Genomic DNA, 19,350 nt, shown 5'->3' with positions numbered 1-19,350 from the left:
TGTGTCCATGTGTGGTGTCGGTGGCCACGTGTCCCAGCCCGCAGGAAGATGGCCACCTTCACCCCCCGACTGGGGATTTGCTAAAATGATCCAATTGTGCCGCATTCACCTGCAACAAAGCATGGGGGGGGGGGTTCCAGTACCAGCGCAGAGGTGGCCCTTGAGGCTCTAGGTGGTCGCGTGAGCCCTGAGCTCTGTTCGCAGACGTTAACAGAACCTCCTCCCAGGGAGGCCTACACAAGCCAGGGCACAGGAGCCTATCATGTGAGAGTTTGACACACAGTCAAGAACCACAGAGCACACCAGGTGCCCCACTGTCCTGAGATTGTTCAGTGGCACAAAAATTGGGAGCATTCCCTCTCGAGGAATTATAGATGATAGAGAAATTTAGAATAAATTAAGATGTAAGTATCTTTAAATGCTTAGAGATACAGAAGAAGAAATTGAATGCATAAGACAACCATAAGATATTATTATTTTTTTAAATTAGGAAAATGGGGCACCTGGGTGATTCAGTTAAGTGTCTGATTTGGTTTCAGCTCAGGTCATGATCTCAGGGTGGTGAGATCCAGCCCCATGTCAGGCTCCTGAGGTCAGCTTGGAGTCTACTTGAGATTCTCTCTTTCTCTTTCCCTCTCTCTCCTCTCATGTTCTCTCTTCTCTCTCTCAAATAAATAAATAAATAAATAAATAAATAAATAAATAAATAAATAAAATCTTTTAAAAAATAAAATTAGGGGGAGGCATAAAAACAAAATAGAAATTTTAGAAATGGAAGTATTATCATTGAAATGAAAAAGTGAAGGGATGGGATAACTCTAATGAACAGATAGCTGATGAAAGGCAAAATAGAAGTGAAGAAATCAGAATACGGTGGGAGGAGATAAAGAAACAGGAAACACGTGGACTCTCAGATTTATACCGAAACAACGATGTGTAGGCCCTTTCCTTGCACAGAAGAACTAGGTCTCCTGTGAGTAATGTATTCATATTGTCATAAGTTTTCATAAAATTTGTAAAAGCAGGATTTTAAACTACCGTTGGTTGACCACTGTCTCCATTCCTCTGGGTCCCTGTCACACAGTCCTTGGGGTGGGGAGCCTTGGGATGGCTGTGCGTCTCCTTGGGAAAGTTGGCCTGGGGGTATTTCGGTTTGTGTCCAGTGGGATGCTGGGGGGAGTGTTCAGTAAGTCCCCCGTGTAGCTCGGTTACCACGGGGGCCCTAGGCTGGGAACAGCTCCCAGGAATACGTTCCTACCACTGACAAAATGCCCAGCATCGCGTCACAGAAGGGCAAGGCCAGGGGTTGTTTCATGAGAGGAAAATACTCTATAGCCCTCACGGCTGAGGGAGTAAAACATGCTTTCCCGTTTGCCTGTAGTTCTTATTCAAGCATCGCCAGCGCGCAGCGTTCTGGAAGCTTCCGGGGCACAGTATGACTTAACAGTTCTATGCATTGCGCAGTGCTCTTCATGGGAAGCATCCTCTCAACCCCTTTGACCTGCCTCACCCCCCAGCTCCCCTCTGACAATCATTTCTCTGTATTTAAGAGTCTGGGCTTTTGGGGTTTTCTTTCTTTCTTAAATATTCCCCACCTGAGTGAAATCATCCGGGATCTGTGTCTCTGACCTGGTTACCGAAGCTCTGTGACATGCGGTGGGGCTCGCGATGCCTCCAGCTCTGTGCTTTGGCTACCGGGGTCTTCTGCGGTTTCATATGAATTTTAGAATTGTTTTAGATCTGTGAAAAATGCTGCTGGTATTTTGATAGGGATTGCATGAAATCTGTAGGTTGCGTTGGGAAGTACGGACATTTTAACAATATTTGTTTGCCTAATCCACGAGCACGGGACATCTTTGCATTTCTTCTTGTCATCTTCAGTTTCTTTCATCAATATTTTATAGTTTCTGGAGTCCAGGTCTTCTGCCTCCTGGGTGAAGTTATTCCTAGGCATTTTATTATTTTTGGTGCACTTGTAACTGGGCCTGTTTCTCACTTTTTCTTTTGGATACGTCAGTTTTAGTGGGTAGGAATGCAAGGGATTTCTGTACATTGATTTTTGTATCCTGCAGCCTTACTGGATTCCTTTATCAGCTCTAGTAGTTTTTTGTTGGTCTTTCGGGTTTGTTCATTTCCTTCCTTCTGATTTTCTGTATGAAATAACATGTCATCCACATGCAGTGAAAGGTTTACTTCTTCCTTATAAACTTGGATGTCTTTTATTCCTCTTTCTCGTCTGATTGTTGTGGCCTAAGACTTCCAGTACTATGTAGAGTAGAAGTGGTGAGAGTGGACATCCTGTCTTCCTCCTGACCTTAGTGGAAAAGTTATCAGCTTTTCACCATTGAGTTTATCATTAGATGTGGGTTTTTCTTTCTTTCTTTTTTTTTTTTTTTTAAGATTTTTATTTTATTTGTTCATGAGAGAGAGAGAGAGAGAGACAGAGACAGAGAGAGAGGCAGAGACACAGGCAGAGTTCGGAGAAGCAGGCTCCACGCAGGGAGCCTGACATGGGACTCGATCCTGGGACCTCAGGATCACACCCTGGGCCAAAGGCAGTGCTAAACCGCTGAGCCACCCAGGGATCCCAGATATGGGTTTTTCATATACAGCCTTTATTCTGTTGAGGTTTATTCCCTCTAAAACTTCTTTGTTGAGAATTTCTATCATGAATGGAAGTTGTACTTCATCAAGTGCTTTTTCTGCATCTACTGAAATGATCATATGGTTTTTATCCTTTTTCTTTGATGTGATGTGTCATGTTGATTGATTTGTGAATATTGAACCACCCTACATCCCAAGAATAAATCCCTCTTAATTGCGGTGAGTGATTTTTTTTTAATGTATTTTTGTTTTGGGTTGCTAATATTTTGTTGAGGATTTTTGTGTCTATGTTCATCAGAGATAGAGGCCTACAGTTCTCTTTTTTTTGTGGTATCTTTATCTGGTTTTGGTATCAGGGTAATGTTGGCTTCATAGAATGAATTTGGAAGTTTTCATGAACTCTTCTTTAAATGGCTGGTAGAATTTACCTGTGAAGCCATCTGGTCCTGAACTTTTGTTTTGTTGGGATTTTTTGGATTAATAATTCAATTTCATTGCTGTTAGTCAGTCTATTTAAATTTCTATTTCTTTCTGATTCAGTTTTGGTAGGATGTATGTTTCTAGAAATTTATCCAGGTTGTCCAATTTGTTGTCATATAATTTTCATAATATCCTTTTATAATCATGTATATTTCTGTGGTGTCAGTTGTTATTTCTCTTCTTTCATTTCTGAGTTTATTTCAGTCCTCTCTCTCTCTCTCTCTTTGATGAATCTGGCTAGAGATTTATCAACTTTGTTGATCCTTTCGAAGAACCACCTCTTGGTTTCATTGATCTGTTCTATTATTTTTCAAGTTTCTATATGATTTATTTCTGCTCTAATCTTATTATTTTCTTCCTTTTTTATTTATTTTTTTTTAATTTTCTTCCTTCTACTAGCTCTAGGTTTTGGTTATTCTTTTCCTAGCTCCTTTAGGTGTAAGGTTAGGTTGTTTATTTGAGATTTTTCTCATTTCTTGAAGTAGGCTTGATTGTTACAAAGTTCCCTCTTAGAACTACTTTTGCTGCATCCAAAGATTTTGGACTGTTGTGTTTTCATTTTCATTTTCATTTCTCTTCATGTATTTTTTTTATTTCATGTTTGATTTTTTTGGTTGACCCATTCATTGTTTAGTAGCATTTATTTAACCTCTGTGTATTTGTACTCTTCCCAGATTTTTTTCTTGTGATTGATTTCTAGTTCCACATCATTGTGGTTGGAAAAAGCACATGCCATAATTTCAGTCTGTTTGAATTTGTTGAGACTTGTTTTGTGGCCTAACCGATGATCTGTTTTGGAGACTGTTCCATGTGCACTTGAAAAGAATGTGTATTCTAATGTGTTGGGATGAAATGTTCTGAATATATTTATTAGATCCATCTGGTCCAATGTGTCATTCAACGTCACTGTTTCCTTGTTGATCTTCTATCTACATGACCTATCCATTGATGTAAGTGGGTTGTTAAATCCTCCAGTATTATTGTATTACTACTGATTTCTTCCTTTATGTCCATTAATACTTGCTTTATGTATTTGGGTGTTTATATGTTGGGTGCATAAATATTTATAATTGTTATGTTTTCTTATTGGATTGTTCCCTTTATAATTGCGTGGTTTACTGCTTTGTCTCATTACAACCTGTGTTTTATAATCTATTTTTTCTGATGTAATTATTGCCATCTGGCTTTCTTTTCATTTCCATTTGCATGATAAATGTTTCTCCATTCCCTCACTTTCAATCTGCAGGTGTCTTTAGTTCTAAAATGAGTCTCTTGTAGGCAGCATATAAACGGGTCTTGGGGCACCTGAGTGGCTCAGTTGGTTAAGCATCTGCCTTTGGCTTAGATCATGATCCCAGGATCCTGTGATCCAGTCCTGCATTGGGCTCCCTGCTCAGCAGGGGATTCACTACTCTCTCTCCCTCTGCCCCTCCCCTGGCTTGTACTCTCTTTCTCTCAAATAAATAAATAAAATCTTTAAAAAAAATAAATGAGTCTTGCCTTTTAGCCGTCAAGTCACCCTATGTCTTTTGATTAGAGAATTTAGTCCACTTACATTCAAAGTAATTACTGATAGGTATATAGTTACTACTATTTTGTTACTTATTAGTTGTTTTGTTTTTTTTGGGGGGGTATTTTTTGTCAGTGACAATTGATACAGGAGGACAGTGAAATTTTATCTTCCATGTGCTGAGGAAAAATATTAATTTAGACTTCTAGCATTCCATACCAAGAGGGAAACAAACGCATTTCTAGACATTTAAAAGTGAAAAGGTTGACTCTCAGTATATGAGCTACTTAAATAATACTTCTTGGCAAGAAAAACAGAAGAATTCAGAAGGAAGAGATAGAATCCAGGAAGAAATGGTAAGCAAGAAAAGTTTCTAAGCTGAAAACAGGAATTAAAAAGAAAAAAATCAACCCGAGGGCACCTGAGTGTTTCAGTTGATTGAGTGTGGGACTCTTGGTTTTGGCTCAGGTTGTGATCTCTGGGTTGTGGGATCAAACCATGGGTTGGGCTTCACACTCAGCGGGGATTCTGCTTGGGATTCCCTCTGTTCCTCTCCCAACTCGTGTGCACATGTGCACACTCTCTCTTCTCTCAAAGAAATAAATATTTAAAAAAATAAAAAAATTTTAAAAATCCCACAAAACAACAAAAAAACCCAATTTGGGTGTGTTCGGGAGCAAAGTGGAACTTGAACACAATATAAAAATAGCATATAAGAAGGAAAGGATAAGGGTGAAGCATTTTAAGTTTGTTGATACTTTTTTTAAAAAATCAAATCGAATTTAGAGTTTAAGCTGAATATCTTTAAGGTTAAGGAATTAATCTTTCTTAAGATCATGAGATCAAGCCGACATCGGGCTCTGCAGTGGGTGTGCAACCTGCTTAAAATTCTCTCTTCTCCCTCTGTCCCTCCCCAACTCTGCTCATGTGGGCTCTCTCTCTCTCTCTGTAAAAAAAAAAAAAAAAGAATTTAAAAAAGAATCTTAAATTTAAAAAAATTAAGAGAATAAAAGTAGGAAGTATAACTGTAGAATCAGTGGGGAAAAAAGGGCAGAATTACTTGTTCAATATAATGTAGGAAAAAAAGGGAAAGGATGAAAAAAATCAAAGGCTCTGGGTGGCACAGAAGAGGGGTATTATTATTATTATTATTAACAAATGAAGCAAATGAGACTCAAAGAGTTTACATGATTTACCTGAAATCAGACATCTAAGTGAAGGAAAGCAAACTCTGGTCTTCAGCTTTTTAGGTAGGTTATTTTTTTCTATCTCAATAAGCTCTAGTGTCTCCTTCATTTCTAAAAGGAACCCTGAAATATCTTTGACACCTGGTTATATTTGAATAATTCCGAAATATCTCTGAAGCAGATACTTCCATCCAAATGTCTTGTTTCCACCCCCTCCTCTAATCTCAGGCTCCTGGGTCACGGTGGATGCGGCCCTCCTGACGCTGCACATCAAGTAGGGACTTTGTCCATTTCCCTGGCCCCTGACGCCCCAACACACACATCCACTCACGGCCTGCCCTTGGGTCAACACCCTGCCTTTGAAGTAAAACAAGGAGCTGAAATGATGGCAAAAAAGGCCTGTGCTTATACGTTAAATTTTATTTATGGTTTCTGAGGTTAGCCAAGGAGATTTTTTGTTGGATTTTGAGGAAAACAGTTGGAGTTTCCTAAGAATGGAACCCCCTCCCCAGCCTCAACTGTCAGATGATTTTTCCAGGAGAAACTCAACAGCCACTTTGCCTTAAAGGGCCTTGCTCACTGTGCATGGTGTGGGGAGAGGCGGAGGGGGTGCTGCGGCTAGCAGGGCTGGTGCTTGCACTTCACTCACCTTTCTTTTTGTCTGCTAGGTTCTTGTGTGTGTGTGTGCTAGATTCTATTCGATTATCTATCTTTTTATGTCGTGTTTGATGTTTTATCTTGCTTATTTTCTCTACTAAGTGTATAAGGTTTTAGTACTTACTGGATGAGAGGGATTCATTTTAACTGAATTATTTAAGCTCTAGAAATCTGGAAGCATTCTTCCTTAAAATCCCACGTCGGAATCTGGCTAAGAGTGCTTGGGTAGGAGGCCTTGGTAATCTGATTTGTTGGTGACCTCAGTTCCTGGAACTGCACCTCTCGGAGAACCAGGGCCTTTTATGGCGTGTTAGAAGCTTGGCCAGTGTGCCAGCATCTTTTATCAGAGTTGTGCTGGCATACATATGCTCACATAACTTACTCTTCTTGTTTTATTTTACTCCTTTGGTGACTGGGACAAATTTGTATGCAAGACACTAGGTTGACACAAAATAATCCCTTTACAGAAAAATAGGAAAAATTTAATTCACTAGAATTCTCCCTTTAATTTCTGGTTTTCCATTCACTGTTCAAACCTGTTTTTCCTCCACCAATTTATAGAAGCAGCACTTGTCAAGGTCACCATGTTGTCAACACAGTTTGTATTTGAAAAACACATCAACACTACCTGTCTCTTGAAATACTCTCCTCTCTTGTATTTCCTGATACCACGTTTTCCTGGAAATCCCATTTTCTGCTCCTTCTCCTTTGTTGACATCAGCTCCTTTATGTCCAACCTCTAAATGTGCGGATTCTTCAGATCTGGTCCTGGGACCCCGCCCCTCCCTCCCCCCCCCCCCCCCCCCCCCGCTTCCTCTCCCTAGATCTTCTGGATCTCCATGGATTCCTGAGTCCTTGCCTCCCAGCTTCATACATCTTGCCCATATCTTTCCTTTAATTGTCAGAGGTACACGTCCAACCGTCACTTAACATATTCATGTGATGCTTCACATCTCAAATTCAGTATGTTTGAAAAAGAACATGAGTTCTTTCCACCATCAATTGTAGACACTATTAGCCACTCGTGCAACTCTCCTCATCTTATATTTGTTGCTGGCAAAACTCTGATTTTCTTCTGCTAGCCACTTTTTCAAGCAGTTTTAGGGTTAGAGAAAGACTAAGTGGGAAGTATGGAGAGTTCCCATATCATCCCTCTCTAGTCCCCCACTTACCCACAGTTTTCCCTGGTATTAACATCTTGCATTAGTGTGGTATATTTGCCAATATTGGACCAATGTTGATAAGTCATTATTAATTGAAATCCATAGTTGGCATCAATGTTTACATTTGTGTTGTACACAGTCAGCTTTAACCAGTGGATGAAGTCATGTATCCACTGTCATACTATCAGATGAATAGTTTTGCTGCACCTCAATCCCCAGCATTCTACCCCCTGGCAACAACCACTGATCAGTTTTTTAAGTATTTATTTAAATTCCAGTGAGTTAACATACAGTGTAATAGTTTCAGGTGAACAATATAGTGATTCAACGCTTCATTACAAGGCCTGGTGCTCCTCACAACTGCACTCCTTAATCCCCTTCGCCTATTTACCTTCCCCCTCCGGTAACCACCAGTTTATTCTCTATAGTTAAGAGTTGCTTCTTAATTTGCTTCTCTCTCTCTCTTTTTTCTCCCCTTTGCTCATTTGTTTTGTTTCTTAAATTCCACATATAAATAAAATCATATGGGGTTTGTCTTTCTCTGACTGACTTATTTTGTGTAGCATAATACTCTCCAGCAAGATTTCATTCTATTTTATGGATAAGTAGTGTGTGTGTGTGTGTGTGTGTGCGCGCGCGCGCGGTCACCACATCTTCTTTAACCATTCATCAATCAATAGACACTTGGGCTGTTTCCATGTCTTGGCTATTGTAGATAGCGCTGCTATAAACATTGGAGTGCGTGTATGCTTTTAAATTAGTATTTTTGTATTCTTTGGTTAAATACCCGGTAGTGTAATAGCTGGATCCTAAAACTTGTATGGAACCCCCAAAGGACTCCATATAGCCAGAGTAACCTTGAAAAAGAAAAATCTGGAAGCATCACAGTCCAGACGTCAAGTTATATTACAAAACTGTAAAGTTATCATGACAGCATGGTATTGGCACAAAAATAGATACATAGATTGATAGAACAGAATAGAAAACCCAGAAATGAACCCACAATTATATGGTCAAATAATCTTTGACAAAACAAGAAATAATATCCAATGGGGAAAAAGACAGTCTCTTTGATAAAGGTGCTGGGGAAACTGGACAGCAACAAGCAAAAAAGAAAAAAAAAAAAGAAAGGAAAAAAGAAACTGGACCACTTTTTTGCACCATACACAAAAGTAAATTCAAAATGGATTAAAGACCTAAATGGGAGACATGAAACCATAAAAATCCTAAAAGAGAAACAGGCAGTACCCTTTTTGACATCGGCCATAGCAACTAGCTATGTCTAGATATGTCTCTTTTGACAAGGGAAATAAAAGCAAAAATAACTATTGGGATTTCATCACAACAAAAAGTTTCTGCTCAGTAAGGGAAATAAGAAAGCTAAAAGGCAACGTACAGAATGGGAGAAGGTATTTGCAAATGACGTATCTGATAAAAGATAGTTTCCAAACATATAAAGAGCCTACAAAACTCAACACCTCAACAACAAATAATCCAATTTAAAAAAGGGTAGAAGACACGAACAGACATTTCTCCAGAGAAGGGACACTGATGACCAACAGACACATGGAAAGTGCTCATCGTCACGGATCCTCAGGGAAATACGGGTCAAACCTACAGCGAGGTATCGCCTCACGCCTGTCAGAGCGGCGAACATCAACCACACAGGAAACAGTAGGGTACAGTGTGGGCGAGGGTGTGGAGAGAGGGGAGCCCTCTTGCCCTGTTGGTGGGGATGCAAACTGGTGCAGCCACTGTGGGAGACAGTGTGGAGGGTCCTCAAAGAGCTAAAAATAGAACCACTGATCTATTTAATGTCTATGCAGTTTTTTTCCAGGATGTACCATTGTTACAATCATATACTCAGATTGGCTTCTTTCACCAAAAACTATTAAGCACGTAGAGTTCCTTCAGGTCTTTCCATAGCTTGAGCTCCCGTTTCCTTCATTGATGAATAAGGTTTCAGTGTGCGACTGTGCCACCGTTTATGACCCATTTAAGTATCAAAAGATACCTTGATGGCTTCTAATTTTTGATAGTTATGAATAAAACTGGTATGAACATTCTTATGTAGGTTTTTGGGTGAACATACATTTTTATTTGCACCTTCCTCACTTACTTTGGAGACAGGATTGTGTCTCCAGTATCAGGGAAATATCCTGATGGATACAGAACAATACAGAGGTCCCTTTCTCCTTGCATGCAGCTGGGTTAGGGTGGTCATTCTGCCGGTAACACCTGACTAGGGACTTCTGCGGGACTTCTAGAAAAATCTTTCTTCACTCCTAGGAAGGAGACAGTGGTTGGGATGGCCACTCCCATCTCTAGACATGCTCATGCCTAAAACTGCTGCACCCCATGGCCAAGGATAGTCCTATGTAAGGAACCGAGCGCTAAGAGGACCGCAGAGGAGCGAAGCCAGCGCTCGGGAGGGCAGCACCTGGACCCCTCCTGCTCACTTCTTGGTTGTATCAGCTAACACGTTGTCAAAAGATCTAATGCAAATTAACTGGAGCAGTGGGTAGAAGAGGAGGCGAGAACGACCCCCGGACCGGCCAAAGCCCGCGGGTCCCTGCATCCCCGCCATGGCCCCATGCCCAAGAGAAGGGCTGAAGGGGAGGCTAAAGGAGATAAAGCCAAGGTGAAGGATGAGCCACAGAGAAGAGCTGCAAGGCTGTCTGCTAAACCTGCTCCTCCCAAGCCAGAGCCCAAGCCTAAAAAGGCCCCTGCAAAGAAGGGAGAGAAGGTACCCAAAGGGCAAAAGGGGAAAGCTGATGCTGGCAAGGATGGAAATAGCCCTGCAGAAAGGGGAGATGCCAAAACGGACCAGGCACAGAAGCTGAAGGTGCTGGAGATGCCAAGTAAAGTGTGTGCATTTTTGATAACTGTGTGCTTCTGGTGACTGTACAATTAGAAATACTATTTTTTTAATCAAGTTTTATAAAAATGCAGAATTTTGTTTTACTTTTTTTTTTTTTTTTTTTTGAGTTATGTTGTTAGCACACGGAACACTTCATTTTTGTTTTGGGGGAAGGGCACATGTCACTAATAGAATATTTCCAAAGCTAGATTGATAACAAAAGGGAAAAACACCTTCCCCTTCTAGTTTTGAGAAACTTCCTCTTGGCTCCCAGGAGGAGGGATTCCTTGATGTTGACACACAGGAGCCACCTTGGTGCTGTGGAAAAACTAAAATTCATTTTTTTATGTCCTCTTCTCCCTCTCTGCCTTCAACATAGACTTGACACCCTTAAACCCAGAGACCTGTTAGAACCTGACCCCATGAAATGGTTCCCAGTATGTCAGGCAATCTAGACTTGACAGGGTCGCCACTGAGATGGCATCCCTCAAAAGAGTTCCCTTTTTTAGCTTGTGGATCTTCAGATTGATAATTCTGCCATTTCCATTTCATTTCCTGAAAGTCAGGGTCAGCTTGTGAAAAGTTGTTAAACAACATGCTACATGTGAACTGTCAACTCTAAACTTTCCCCGTTCAGAGCATCACGTGAAGACTTCCTTGGGTTTCACAGTGGCTTCCTGATTTTGGTGGTCCGCTGAAGAAGGGAGTTTGAAGGTTGTTGTATACTGTGAGCGATCGTCCGCCCATCTCCTGCCTGAAATATCATGATCGTTTATGAAAAGTATCTTTAATAAAGCTGGATACAGTCTGGCTTGGGAAAAAAAATAAAGCAAATGAGTTTTCTGTTAGCCAACAGCAATCTAATGGTCCCCCCCACAACCCCCATCTATCTTCCTTATTTCAGTAAATGGCATCATGGTTGTCTACATGGTCATTCAAATCCGAAATTTAAAAGCTGTCTCTAGATAACCCCTCCCTGCCTCTCCCTCAGGCACCTCCCTTGCACCCAATCCATCTGCAGGTCCAACTGCTTCTTCGAGACCTCCCACAGCTTATCCTCTTCTCTCTTTCTACAAACACACCTGAGTCCACGCCGTCATTATCTTTTTTGCCAGAATTGCTGCGGATCCGCTTTCATCTACTCCAAGACCCCTCCGGCCGGGTCTCCAGTTGTGCAGCAACAGAGATGGAATCAGGCTCTTCGTCCAACGTCCTTCCATGGCTTCTCATGGTTCCTAGACCAGTAGCCAAATTCAGCCCCCAGCCTGTAGCACCCTGCTGATGTGGCTCTGTCACTGTCCAGACTCAGGGCTTGCTGTCCCCTGGTCACACTGGTTCGCTTCCCACCCCCGGCGGACATCCGACCCGCGTCAGCGTCTTTGCACTGTCTAGTCCCTCTGCGCGCACTGCCTTCCAGGACGATGCGGCACCCCCTCCCCACGCATATCCAGTTCACCTAATTGTCTCTCCACATTTTTATGCGTCAGCATAAGGATCACCTGCTCAGGGAGCCTTCCCTGGACACCTATTTTGAGGCTGCGGCCCATCGTTTCTCTCTGGTGTGGTCTCTTGTTTGTCTCCTTTGAGGCACTTACTGCAAAAGGTTGGTTGGTCGGTTATTTCACTGCTCCCCCTACTTCTCTCTCCCACAATAATGGAAGAGATGAAGGATTCCCCTTGTTCTGCTAGCCGAGGGGTCCCCCAGCGCCCGGCCAACACCTTGCATATAAGGGGCACTCCATAGGAGGTGCCAGATGAAGGAGGAGCAACAAACTCCTCTTTTATGTAATTCCAGTGTGATTCACACGCAAATTAGCTTCCGGCCTTCAGCATAGTGGTTCACCAATCCTGTGTGTTACTCAGTGCTCATCACTGAAGTGTGCCCCAATCCTCTTCACCTCTCTTACCCATTCCTCCCACCTCCCAACTGGTAACCATCCGTTTGTTCTTTATGAGTCTGTTTTCTCTCTTTTGTTGCGGTTGTTGTTGATTTGTTTCTTTTCTTATTTTTAATAGCCATGTCTGTTGATCTTAATCTGGCATTCATCAAGTTTTTTTTTTTTTTTTTTAAGATTTTATGTATTTATTCATGAGAGACACAGAGAGAGGCAGAGACACAGCCAGAGGGAGAAGCAGGCTCCCAACGGGGAGCCCGATGTGGGACTTGATCCCAGGACCCTGGGGTCATGCCCTGAGCTGAAGGCAGATGCTCGACCACTGAGCCACCCAGGTGCCCCTGAATTTTTTTTTTTTTTTTTTTTTTTTTTTTACTTTTTTTATGATAGTCACAGAGAGAGAGAGAGAGGCAGAGACATAGGCAGAGGGAGAAGCAGGCTCCATGCACTGGGAGCCCGATGTGGGATTCGATCCTGGGTCTCCAGGATCGCGCCCTGGGCCAAAGGCAGGCGCCAAACCGCTGCGCCACCCAGGGATCCCTTTTTTTTTTTTTTTTTAACAAGAGAATGGCACAGTGGAAAGGCAGAGGAAAGGGAGAAGACAGTTAAAAATAAAAGGTAGAAGAGGCATTTTATAATTTATTAATCTATGAATATTAGTATCTCATTTTAGAATTTGAAAATTCTCACTTCCGAGACATCTGATTTAGAGAGCATAAAAAAGTTCATTGTATAAATTTTACAATTTTTATTCCACTTGAGTGGGAAAACAATCTAGTTTAGTTCAGTAGAAATGACTGTGAATCCAGTGACCAAATTCCACTTATGTGAGTTTATAAAGGGTTTGCAGATAATGAGAAAGAGGTCACTGGGATTACTATTCACTCTTGAGAGATGTTTTTATTTAATGTCTGTCTTACTGCCATGAGGAAAAGTAGCTTTATTAATCTTTCAGAACTATATTAGATTGAGTCAATTATAGCCCTTCCATTAAGAAAATTAGATTTTTTTTCATATTTGCACTATGTGGACTGCAATAAGCACAGAAACCAAACATTTTGAGTAGACACCAGGCCTTTAAATTATGGAGCAATTTAGATTGATTTATCAAGCAGATGAAGTTGTTTAGAAGCAGGGGAAGAAAGAAGAAGGATTTAAAAAACTCATTATCATTTAATCAATGACTAAATATTTTTTAGTTGTGGTGATAAAACTTTCATTTCAAAACCAATACCTAGTTTAGAAATTCATTTATCAGCTGTCTTTTTGGAAGGATTCTAAGAGACACCGCATAATTCTTAAAAATCTCTCTGGGAATATCAGAAAAGCTCTAGTTTCAACATGTCAGTTCACTTCTTTTCAATGTGTGTTTCTGTTGATAAATATTTTATTAAAATATGATATAGGTTTCAGCTTTCCCTATTAGTATTACCTTCCCTTCTCCTTCCCAAATCCCTTATGGCCAAGTTCAAACCTGTGATATTGTGTTTTGTAATAAGAAATATATATTTGGTGTTCTTCGGATTTCTGGCACAGAGCTCCTGAAACCACTGGAATTTCCTAAGTATTAGGAACAAGAAAGGTATCTTTATTATGTTAATGAAATGACTTTTGGAAAACACAGTAAGTAACTAACAATGGGGTTGTTTGCCAGGAGACACAACCCTGTGCTTAGAAGATCAGAACTTCAGTTCAGTCCCCTATCGCTGCCCCTGAATTCCCAGGAAGGAGGGAAGGGCTGGAGGTCGAATCAGTCACCAATGACTGGTGATTTAATCAATCGTGCCTCTGTAACGTCATCATGTTCAGAGAGCCCCCAGGTTGGTGATCACTTGGAGATTGGGGGAGGGAGGCCCACTTAGAGAAGACATAAGAGCTCCGCAACCTTTCCCCATAGCTTGATCTCTGTATCTCATCCATCTGGATATTCCCGAGTTACATTTTTTCATAATAAACCAGTAATCTAGTAAGCAAAATGTTTCTCTGAGCCGCTCTAGTAAATTAAGCAAACTCAAGGAGAGGGTCATTGGAATCTTTGATCTATATCAGAAGCACAGGTGACACCCTGGACTTCCGATTGCATGTGAAGTTGGAGGGGCGGGTCACTGTCTAAGGACCGAGCCCTTGGCCTGCGGGATCTCATGCTACCTCCAGGTAGACAAAGTCAAAGTTGCATTAAGTCATAGAGGAGCCAACTGGTGTCTGAGAATTGCTTGCTGGGGGCGGGAAACCCTCACACACTGGAATTGGGTGCGGAATCATAGCTGGTGATCAGAAACGGGATGAGGGTCAGGATCTTAAAGTCCTGCCAGGAACTCAAAGCCTCTCCAGATGGCCCCACAGAGCCCCTTCTCTCCTGAACTTCTATGAACCCTAGATTTAGCACCGACTTTTTCTGGTTTTGTCTTGCTTGTATGCTACCGTGGAACAGATTTTTGAGTTTCTGGTGTAATCCTACCCTCCAGATTGCTCCCACCTCTGGGCCACCAGGGAGGGGTGTTACTGTATAGGTGGGTTTGGACTACCCGATGTTTCCCGGCTGCCATATTGATTTGATCAGAAGAGGTCAGCACTTGACTCCTGCCCGGCCAATCATGCTCTCTTTTTAGGAATTCAACCTTTGGTTGGAGAATAGCTAGTCCTTCTCTGTGGGTTCCTTGAAAATAACTTTGTAATCAGAAGTTGTCTTCTTACATGCAGTCATAGCAGGGGAGCCCATGAGGAGAGAGAAGACTGAAGCAGCAACATGGGAAACAGATGGCGGTGGAATAGCTGGGGGAGAAGCTGATGGTTTTCCGTCCTTGATCACATGTCCTTATAAGGTCAGGCTTTTGTCCTTTCCTTGGGTCCCATGAAAAACCCTGATATTGTGATAATAAATACTCTTGTGTTGCTTTGGCGGGCTTGGCGGGCTTAATACACTAAAGAAAGTTGAAAAAGATCTATGTTTCTCATCTCAGCAGTGACTGTATATTCTGGGATTTAGAAATATTTGTGGAACGAAAGATCAGGAATATAGCTTTACCTCTCCTCTCAATGAGAACAGCACTAGGCTCACGATAACTGCTTCTTAAGCTCAGTCTGCAAATTCCATTTATTAAAAGTAATAAAAGTGTAAGAAAAATAATAACCTAGGACTTTCTTTCCGGAAAGCATTGAACCTTACGTGAATGTTTTCAATTTAAAATTCATGGTTCCAGGACTGCCTGGCTGGGTGACTCTGGGCAAGTCACTTAGTCCTTGAAAGCCTCTGTTTTTTCATATATAAAATGGGGATGGGGATCCCTGGGTGGCGCAGCGGTTTGGCGCCTGCCTTTGGCCCAGGGCGCAATCCTGGAGACCCGGGATCGAATCCCACGTCAGGCTCCCGGTGCATGGAGCCTGCTTCTCCCTCTGCCTCTCTCTCTCTCTCTCTCTCTCTCTCTGTGACTATTATAAATAAATAAATAAATAAATAAAATATTAAAAAAAAATAAATAAATAAAATGGGGATGGTAAGGCTGTTGGGAGGCTTAACTTGGAGAATGTGTGTGTAAGGTAGCGTAGAGTTAGCATGTCTGTCAATAAGAATCGAATGTTCCAAGGCAGAGAAAAACTCTAATATTGGCTTTAACAATAAAAAAAAATTATCCTGGTGCCCGTAACTGACTAGGCCAGAGTTGTGACAGGCTTCAGCTGAAGTTAGCTCACCAGAGATGCGATTTCTCTCCTCTGCCTTTTGCAGTATCAGCTTCATCCTTGGGTTCCATCCTGAGGTCCCTTGGCAGATGTGGGCGCTCCCCACTTAGTGACAAGCTGGATGCAACCATCCCATCTGTCACCTCCTTATGCACACTCTGCAGTAGCTTGGATGAGGGCACTTCTTTTCAAGGCCTTCCAGAAAACTCATTGGTTCTAATCGGATCCCTTAGTATGCGAGTCATTGCAGGTCAGAGGACGGGATGGGATTCACCGATTGAATCGTCAGCACCCATTTCTGGTGTAGGAATAGTGGGAGGGACAGGTCCCCGAAGGAAATGTAGGGAATTCTTCTCAGAAGCAAGAGGAATTAATTTGGAATATGTGTCTTTCATAGCTCAATCAGTTCAATAAATGTACCTTTTTCTTACCTTTGAAAGGATTTTAAAAAACCTACACAAAATAGGATATATTACTTTCCCCAATATTTTATTACATATGAGCTCTTACAACTGTTGCATAAACTTTCATAGGAGTTTGTCTCAATGTGATTTTTAGAAATGGATGCTAAGAAATAATTTGTTCTTTTTTAAAAAAACTTTTCATTTTTTATAAAAGTGTAGTTAACATAGTGTCACGTTAGTTTCCGGTGTCCCACACAGTGATTGGACAACTCTGTATGTAATGCTTACCACGGCTGCAGCTCCCATCCGTCACTGTACGAGGCTCTTACAACACCGTGGGCTCTATTCTCTATGCTGGGCCTTTTATCCCTGTGACTTATCGTTCCATAACTGGAAGCCAGTATCTCACTCCCCTTCACCCAGCCCTCCCCTGACAGCCATAGTTTGTTCCCTGTATTTATGGATCTGTTTCTGCCTTTTGTTTCATTTTTTTTATCCATTTGTTTTGTTTTTTAGGTTCCACATATAAGTGAAATTATATAATATTATAATTATATAGTATTTGTCTTTCTCTGACTTATTCCACTCAACATAATGCCCTCTAGGTCCATCCAAGTTGTCACAGATGAAGATCTCATTTTTTTTAATAGATGAGTAATATCCTATTATGTGTCTATTTTATTATTTATTTATTTATTTATATCTTTAAATACACACACACACACACACACACACACCCCTCCTTCCCCATCTTTTTTATCCATTCTTCTATCGATGGGCACTTGGGCTGCTTCCACACCTTGGCTATTGTAAATAATGCTACAGTAAACATAGACGTGCATATATCTTTTCTAGTGTTTTCTTTTCCTTTGGGTAAATACTCAGTGGTGGAATTACTGGATCATACAGTATTTCTAACTTCTTGAGGAACCTCCATACTTTTCTCCACAGTGGCCGCACCAATGTATGTTCCCACCAACAGTGCATAAGGATTCCTTTTTCTCCACATTCTTGCCAACACTTGTTATTTTTTGTCTTTTTTTGATTATAGCCATTCTGACAGGTGTAAGGTGATACCTCACTGTGACTTTGATTTGCATTTCCCTGGTGATTAGTGATGTTGAGCATATTTCCATGTGTCTGTTGGCCATGTGTGTGTCTTTTATTGGAAGTGTGTCTATTCAGGTTCTGTGCCCAATTTTTAATTGGGTTATTTGGGTTTTTATCTGCTGTCGAGTTGTAGAAGTTCTTTATATATTTAACCCTTTACTGGAGATAAGCATTTGCAAAGATCTTCTCTGATTCAGTAGGTTGCCCTTTTTTTCTTGATGATTTCCTTCTCTGTGCAAGAGCGTTTTTATTTTGGTAGAATCCCAGGAGTTTTTTGTTTTTTTTTTTTCCTTTTGTTTCCCTTGCCTGAGGAAACATAACTAGAAAAATGTTGCTGATGTCAAATAAATTACTGCCTATGTTTTCTTCTTGAGTTTTACAGTTTCAGGCCTTACTTTTAGGTCTTTATTCCATTTTGAGTTTTATTTTTGTGTATGGTGTGACAAAGTGGTCCAGTTTCATTCTTTTGCATGTAGCTGCCCAGTTTTCCCAACACCATCTATTAAGAGACTGTATCTTCCCCACTGTGTATCCTTGCCTCCTTTGTCATAGATTAATGACTATATAGAATGGCTTTATTTTTGGGTTTTCTAGTCTCCTCCATTGATCTCTGTGCCTGTTTTTGTGCAGGTACCACACTGTTTTGATGATGATAGGTTTGTAGTATATCTTTAAATCTGAGACTGTGAGACCTCCAGCCTTGCCCTTCTTTCTCAAGATAACTTTAGCTATTCGGAGTCTTTCGTGGTTCCAGACAGTAAATTTTAGGATTGTTTGTTCTATTTCTGTGAAAAAATGCTTTTGGTAACTTCATAGGGATTGCTTAAAAATCTGTAGGTTGCTTTGGGTAGAATAGACATTTAAATAATATTACTTTTTCCAATCCATGAGCATGAAAATAATTCATTCTTAATTGAAAGGTTGATTTAAACAAATAGTTGTCTTTTTATTTATTTTTCTTTTTATAGGATTTTGACTTTTCATAGTCTTCTAAGGAAAAGGGATTTTGGCAATCTTTTAATTCAAAGAGTCTCCTTTGATTTCAATATCTGGTTTCTGATATCTTCAGTTCCTGTTGTATTTCTTTCCAGTTATCCCCTGAATTAAGAACTTTGTTCTCCCATGACTCTTATTACTACTGTACTTTTTCAGAGATGAAGCTCTGGACCCACTTGAACCCATTTGTACCTGGTAGATTCAGAATATTTGGGAAGCTATTTATTAACCTATACTTTTAAACATAATATTCTAGCATAGTTTATGAATTCAGTTTAATTATATACGTTGTATTGGTTCAAACCTGTATTATTTGGATCATTACACAATTTTTTACAAACTTGCTATTTGTTATATCCCCCTGAAAAAATTCCGTATTAACCCCCTTTTAGTGTTTCTGATAATCCCTACCTCAAGTTTTCAGTTATTTAGTAGGTTTACCAGCCCATAGAGAGATGCTGAGATGCTGGGCACCTTGATGTTGTGACTATGATGGAGTTAATTTCTGCAAATTTTCCTCATCAGATTCCTAATTTATGCATCTGATAAAAAATTATATGTGATGTATCATAATTATTTCTAATACATTAGAAACTAATTTAAAAGAAAATAAGTTGTTAAATTATATTTAGTTAAAAAAAATTATATTTAGTTAACTATTTATTTACTGGTATTAAATTATTTACAGTAATAATATGTTGTTTTTGAGAAGTGCCTGCATGCGGTAGTGGAGAATTTTTTCTTTTAATTGTAATTGAGAAATAAAAAATGAAAAATGTTAAGCTAAACCAGTTGATGTTTTATAG

General features: G+C 40.5%; 1 long non-coding RNA gene and 1 pseudogene across 1 annotated transcript in view; both read left to right on the top strand.

Moving 5' to 3' along the window:
- LOC144316951 (uncharacterized) overlaps window positions 1-19,350 on the top strand; it is a 62,074-nt gene that overhangs the window by 11,509 nt on the left and 31,215 nt on the right. The window lies entirely within an intron of this gene.
- On the top strand, window positions 10,195-10,466 carry LOC144286818 (non-histone chromosomal protein HMG-17 pseudogene; annotated as a pseudogene).

Source organism: Canis aureus, chromosome 1 (genome assembly GCF_053574225.1).
Source record: "Canis aureus isolate CA01 chromosome 1, VMU_Caureus_v.1.0, whole genome shotgun sequence".
Lineage (NCBI taxonomy): Eukaryota > Metazoa > Chordata > Mammalia > Carnivora > Canidae > Canis > Canis aureus.
This window is presented reverse-complemented; position numbering and strand designations above follow the sequence as displayed.